This window comes from Mus musculus, chromosome 18 (assembly GCF_000001635.26).
Source record: "Mus musculus strain C57BL/6J chromosome 18, GRCm38.p6 C57BL/6J".
Classification (NCBI taxonomy): Eukaryota; Metazoa; Chordata; class Mammalia; order Rodentia; family Muridae; genus Mus; species Mus musculus.
In genome coordinates, this window is record NC_000084.6 from 15,191,678 (window position 1) to 15,197,991 (window position 6,314).

Below are 6,314 nucleotides of genomic sequence, written 5' to 3' on the forward strand. Positions count from 1 at the left end.
CGCTTTGGGTTTTCTTTATTGTGTCTACTTCCCCTTTTAGTTCTAGTATGGTTTTGTTCATTTCCATCACCTGTTTGGATGTGTTTTCCTGTTTTTCTTTAATGATTTCTACCTGTTTGGCTGTGTTTTCCTGCTTTTCTTTAAGGGCCTGTAACTCTTTAGCAGTGCTCTCCTGTAATTCTTTAAGTGACTTATGAAAGTCCTTCTTGATGTCCTCTATCATCATCATGAGAAATGTTTTTAAATCTGGGTCTAGATTTTCGGTTGTGTTGGGGTGCCCAGGACTAGGTGGGGTGGGAGTGCTGTGTTCTGATGATGGTGAGTGGTCTTGATTTCTGTTAGTAGGATTCTTATGTTTGCCTTTCGCCATCTGGTAATCTCTGAAGCTAGCTGTTTTAGTTGTCACTGTTAAGAGCTTGTTCTTCAGGTGACTCTGTTAGCCTCTATAAGCAGACCTGGAGGGTAGCACTCTCCTTAGTTTCAGTGGGCAGAGTATTCTCTGCAGGCAAGCTCTCTTCTTGCAGGGCAGGTACCCAGATATCTGGTGTTCGAACCAGACTCCTGGCAGAAGTTGTGTTCCACTCACTAGAGGTCTTAGGATCTCGTGTGGAATCCTGCGTGGGCCCTTGCGGGTGTCAGGCGACTCCACTGGCAAGGTAGCCCGGGGCTCGAGTGGAGCAGAAGGGACTTGTGCCCCAAATCAGGCCCGGGTAGCCTGCTTCCCTATGTACCGCAGTCTCAGGTTCTGCGCGATTGGATTGGGGCAGGCGCTGTGTTCCACTCACCAGAGGTCTTAGGATCCCGTGGGGAGTCCCGTGTGGGCCCTTGCGGGTGTTGGGCAAGACTCTGCTGGCAAGGTAGCCCGGGGCTCGAGTCGAGCGGAAGGGACTTGTGCCCCAGATCAGGCCCGGGTAGCCTGCTTCCCTATGTACCGCAGTCTCAGGTTCTGCGCGATTGGATTGGGGCCGGCGCTGTGTTCCACTCACCAGAGGTCTTAGGATCCCGTAGAGGGTCCCGTGTGGGCCCTTGCGGGTGTTGGGCAAGACTCTGCTGGCAAGGTAGCCCGGGGCTCCAATTGTTTATTCTTGACACCCTTTTCAAAGATCACTTGGCCATGCATGCATGGCTGAGCTCTCCATCTTGTAATACTGACCTGCATGTCTGTGTTTTATGTCAACACCGTACCCTGCTATTTTGAGTACAGTAGCTCTGTGATTATTAAAACAGGAAGTTTAGCTCTTTAAGCTCTCACCTTTCTTACTCTCATCTCTAGCTCTCCTTCTCTCTATCCCTTCCCCCTCTCTCCATGTGGTCATGGCCAGCCTCTCTCTTTCTTTCTACCTATTCTCTTTCTCTCTGCCTTTCTACAATAAAGTTCTAAAACCATAAAAAAATCCCCAACAAAACAAAACAGGAAGTTTATTTTTTTCATGTATATGAGTACACTGTTGCTGTCTTCAGACACACCAGAAGAGGACATTTGATCCCATTACAGATGGCTGTGAGCCACCATGTAGTTGCTGGGAATTGAACTTAGGACCTTTGGAAGAACAGTCAGTGCTCTTAATTGCTGAGCCATCTCTCCAGCCCAAGGTTGTTGTTTTGAGACAAGTTCTCATATGACTCCAATTAGCCTTCAACTCTTGGTTTTGTCTCTGCCTCTGAGTTCTGGGACTTTAGATTCATTATGCCTTGTTTTGGTTTTGTTCTTCATAAAGATGAAAATGCAATAGATAAATTTAGATTTTTGTTACAGATCAATTAAATAATGCATTGGAAGAGATATTGAAAGGGGTATTTTGTAGGGGGTGAGAACCAAGGGGTCACGTGCATTGTTGTAGTAGGTGTTATTCAGGGTGATATGAACCTTCTCTAAGTGCAGATGCCAACCAGCCACAGGTAAACCAATGGATTCAACTCTACTCATCCTACAGAAGTATTTCATGTTGCTGAGTGAACTTGAGAGAAAGTACTTTCAGCTTGAGATGTGGAATTATAACGTGATGGAGAATGACATAGATTCCAGCATTCAGGAGGCAGAGGCAGAGGCAGAGGCAGAGGCAGAGGCAGAGGCAGAGGCAGAGGCAGAGGCAGAGGCAGAGGCAGAGGCAGAGGCAGAGGCAGAGGCAGAGGCAGAGGCAGAGGCAGAGGCAGAGGCAGAGGCAGAGGCAGGGAGATCTTTGTAAGTTCAATGCAAAACACAAACAAAAAAAGACAAAGCAAAACAAACAAAACACGGAAGTTAAGGAGCTGGAGAGATGGTTTAGAGGTTAAGAGAGCACCCAAATTCTGTTCCCAAGAGCCACACTGGGAATCTCACAACTACCAGTAACTGCAGCTTCAGGGTCTAACCCCTCGGGCCTCCATAGGCACTTGTACTTATATATACAGACTCAGACACATCCAATCATAATTAAAAATAAATCCTAGAAAAGGTGAAATTGGACAAGTAAAAATTAACAAAGATAAAATTTGGAAACATTGTATTATGTAATCTATGAATAATTTTAAAATATCTGTGACTTATTAATTTTCCAGCAGTAATCTGGGTGGAGATGGTAGAAAATATCCTTTTCCAATGTGTGCTAAAACTCTTGGGAAGAAATATGCGTTCTGTCCAATGTGATGAATGCAGAGAGAAGGAAAACAAGGTAAGAAAAATATATCATTTTGCTTTTACTGTGTAATACACCACCCTGAAACTTAGTGGCTTAAAACCACAACCATCCTTAGTGGCTTTGAATAGTGTAATTGCCAGTGTGGTCTGGCAATTTAGGCCAAGCTCAGCTGCACAGTTTGGGCTTCATCTTTCACTTACTCACACATCTATGGAAAACACTGGGTTGTCTAGGTAAGTCTTTTTTTTTTTTTTTCTTTTTAACATGGCCTCTTCTCTAGAAAACTAACTCAAAGATGGGAGTCTAAAGAATTATACATACACAAGGCACTGTAGTAGTCACCATCATCTGGCGGAGCAGAGTGAACACATACTACAAGTGGGGATTGGCTAGACTGGCTTATGTGATGTAAGGCTCTCCGGAAATCGCTGTCGGCACACTGGAGAGGTTGAGAACCCACTCAGTCTGTGAAGCTGATGTTTCATCAGAATCAGTCTGAGGCTGAAGGTCTGTGGGCTGCCTGGAGAGCTGCTTGTCCACACTGGAAGGTGGCTGAGAAGCTGGGCTTTGGTGGTAGCCTAGCAACGGATAGACACAAAGAAGTCAGGTAAGTGAGCCCTACTGCTCTCCTGACACCTCTGCATCTGGGCTGCCTCTAGATGGTTCTGCCTACTCCTGGGGGTGGGGGGACTTCTCTTGTAAATCAACTCATCATGGAAACACCCTTATAAATTCACTCCGTGCTGTATGTCTTAGCTGATTCCAGATCCAGTCTAGTTGACAAACAACATCCTACTAATCAACCTTAGCCTAGAACTGTTTAGTCTTAGACGACTGGTGCAAGCAATCTGTGGGGCTGGTCCTTCAGTTGGGATGAACTGAAACTATCAACAGATATAGATACAGGAAGGGGAAAGTGTGGCCGTGCTTTATTTAATCTACCACCACAGACAAGAAGCTGAGGAACGAGGTGTTAGACTTACTGCTGAGCTAATGGAAAAAGTAAGAAGAATAAAAGGATCCAGGCAAGAGAGAAGGAGGGCATCACAGAGTGGTTAAAAGGCGGTACAAATAGCAATCGGGAAGCCTAGAAGACCCGTAGGCGAGACAGAATCGTGGAGGAAGCAGAGGGCACGTATCAGCATCCACGGAGTTATGGGAGACTTGTAGCTGAAGGCCTACCAAGATAAGTAGAGCATTTGTGTCTCTGGGTTTCTGAGTTAATGATGCCAGCAGTCTCTGAACTAGCCAAATTGTGGTGGATTTATTATTTACATTACAACTCCATTTAAAAATGAAAACATATGCCCACATGTTCAGTGCTTCACAAATACACGCTGTAGAATTTTATATCCAGTAACAGATGCAATTTCCCTATCAAATATAATTTCTGTTTGTCTTCTGAACTCTGTATTGTTGTGGAAATTCCAGTTTATCAGCTGCACTGGAGCCGAATGAAGTGAGTAGTCCAAGACATGAGCAGATTTCTGCTGTGCACCTAGTATTCCTTTCCCTTCCTATTTAATGCTAATATTGCTTTATGCTAAAGATGCATTTTTTAATGCTATACAACTTGATTCGTGGGGAAAAAGCAACACAAATAATTAAAGTTCTCTTTTGGGAACGTGAGTGGGCAGAGAGAAGTCAAGCGAGGGAATCTTTTTGGTGGAACTTGTTTCACTTTCTTCTCCAGCCTGGTTGACATTATAGTGCTGAGAACAATTGGGAGTTACTGAAGGCCCAGTTTATCTTGCCGATTTCTGTAGACTATGTGTGACTTTGTTCCAAGTGACCCGTAAGAGCAATGGCACCTGACGGAGCAACTGTGTAAAGCTGGGAGCAAGCCCATTTTCAGGAGCAATTTAGAGACTTCTTTTGACATTTTCCCCCTTTTCTTTTTAAAATTTATTGCAGTCTGACAACAGCAAGTACCCAAATCCTGTTAGGAAATAATGCAATTTCTGAGCTTGGGTTCTGCTCTAACAAAGTTACAGGGTAGATGTCACCAGCGTGGAGGGGAAGTTAATCGTGGCAGGCTTGGAAAAAGATTCAGTGCTGAAGTCTGGTTGTTCCCATTTTCTCTTAAAGTGGTCTGCAAGTCTCCTCTCCCTTTTCTCATTTTAATTTGTTGTCTCAGGTTTGCTAGGCTGTGGATTCTGGACAAGAGAACAGGATCTGCTAGAAAAGCAAGGGAAATACGGTAGGAGTGGTTTTCCCCATTCATGGGCTCAGAGGAAAGGTATTCAATGTAAAAACCATAGAGAAGTGTTCTTTTTTGTCAAATAATATTTAAAGAATATGTGTATGTCTTTATTATAAAGCTACAGCGCTGGTCTTGGAGACTCACAGGGTGAGCCTAGTTTTTTACCTTGTGTCCCAGCTACATGACTCGTGGTAAATGTCTTAAACCAATTAGCTGTAGGTTAGTAGTATCTCGTAAGATTGTGGTAGAATCAAATTCATAGTATAACTGATGTATAGTGCTTGGTACATGGTCATTGTTCAGCATTGATGGTTATCACTGTCATCAGCAATGCTGTTAGCCTCTGACACTAATTTTCTTAGCTTGCTATTCCAGGCCAGGTCCAGTAAGCTGGCTTCATTCTGTATATAGTGAAAAGTAGGTGCGGAGCATATAGTCAGTCCCCAGTACATTCTGGCGAAAAATGTAGTGAGTGAATTAGTCTGTCAGTTATATATTGTAGTTGTAGCGTGCGTGTGTGTGCGTGCGTGTATGTCTGTGTGTGTGTGTGTGTGTCTCCTTTAGAAGAGAATTTAACCCATGAAAGCTGACAACTGCTTTTCATAGTACACAAATGGCTGACTGGCCCCCAAGAGCACCTTTGTACCAAGGATTTATTTATGTGTTCCTTTGTCAGTCCTAGGTGGACACCCAATAACAAGTTGAATTGCCTTACGGCATGCTGACCCTTATTGCCTTATCTGTCTTATCTCCCAAGGCTGCCTTGAAGGCCCCTCTCTGGAATCTAAGGGCTCAGAGGAGCTCAAGGCAAAACACAACTGCTTTCAAGAATCATTAAAATGAATGCCTTTACTGTTTGGCTGTTTTAATAGTGCTTAAAAATAAAAAAGGGCTCCGTTCAAGGTCCAAACTGGATGTTAGGCAGAGCATGCATGCGTTCCTATCACACACATCAGCCTCACAGCTCGGCTGACAATAAGCTGGGAAGCCCTGCATCTACGCATCAGACAAAGCTTCTTCACTGCGTTTCCACACCGCGCTCTCTAATCACCCAGCTTCCTGAGGCATCCGAGCGGGTTACCTTTTTGCTAATGGTGCATCTTCTAAGTACCTTTAATTACACCATCTCCTCTTGCTTTTAGTGACCCCTCTCTTCTCCCTGTTCAAATCCTATACATCTTTCAAGTCCTAAGACAAATTCCCTCTCTTCTAGGATTGGGTTTCCTACAATTCTCTGCCTTATTTAGATCTGCAGGAGCAGCATTTAATTGTTCTGTGTTAGCTTTGTCTTCCTAAATAGGTCACCTCATCCTCGAGGGCAAAGACTGTGCTGTGGTCTTCCTTGTTTCTTATTCAGAGGGTAAGAGTGATAGATACATAGTAGATGCTGATTAAATATGTGCTGATTGATTTCCTGCACAGAGGTAACTGCTAACTGAAGTTGATGCATGAAACAAACCAGGGTGTGTGTGGTATGTGCATATGATGTGTGT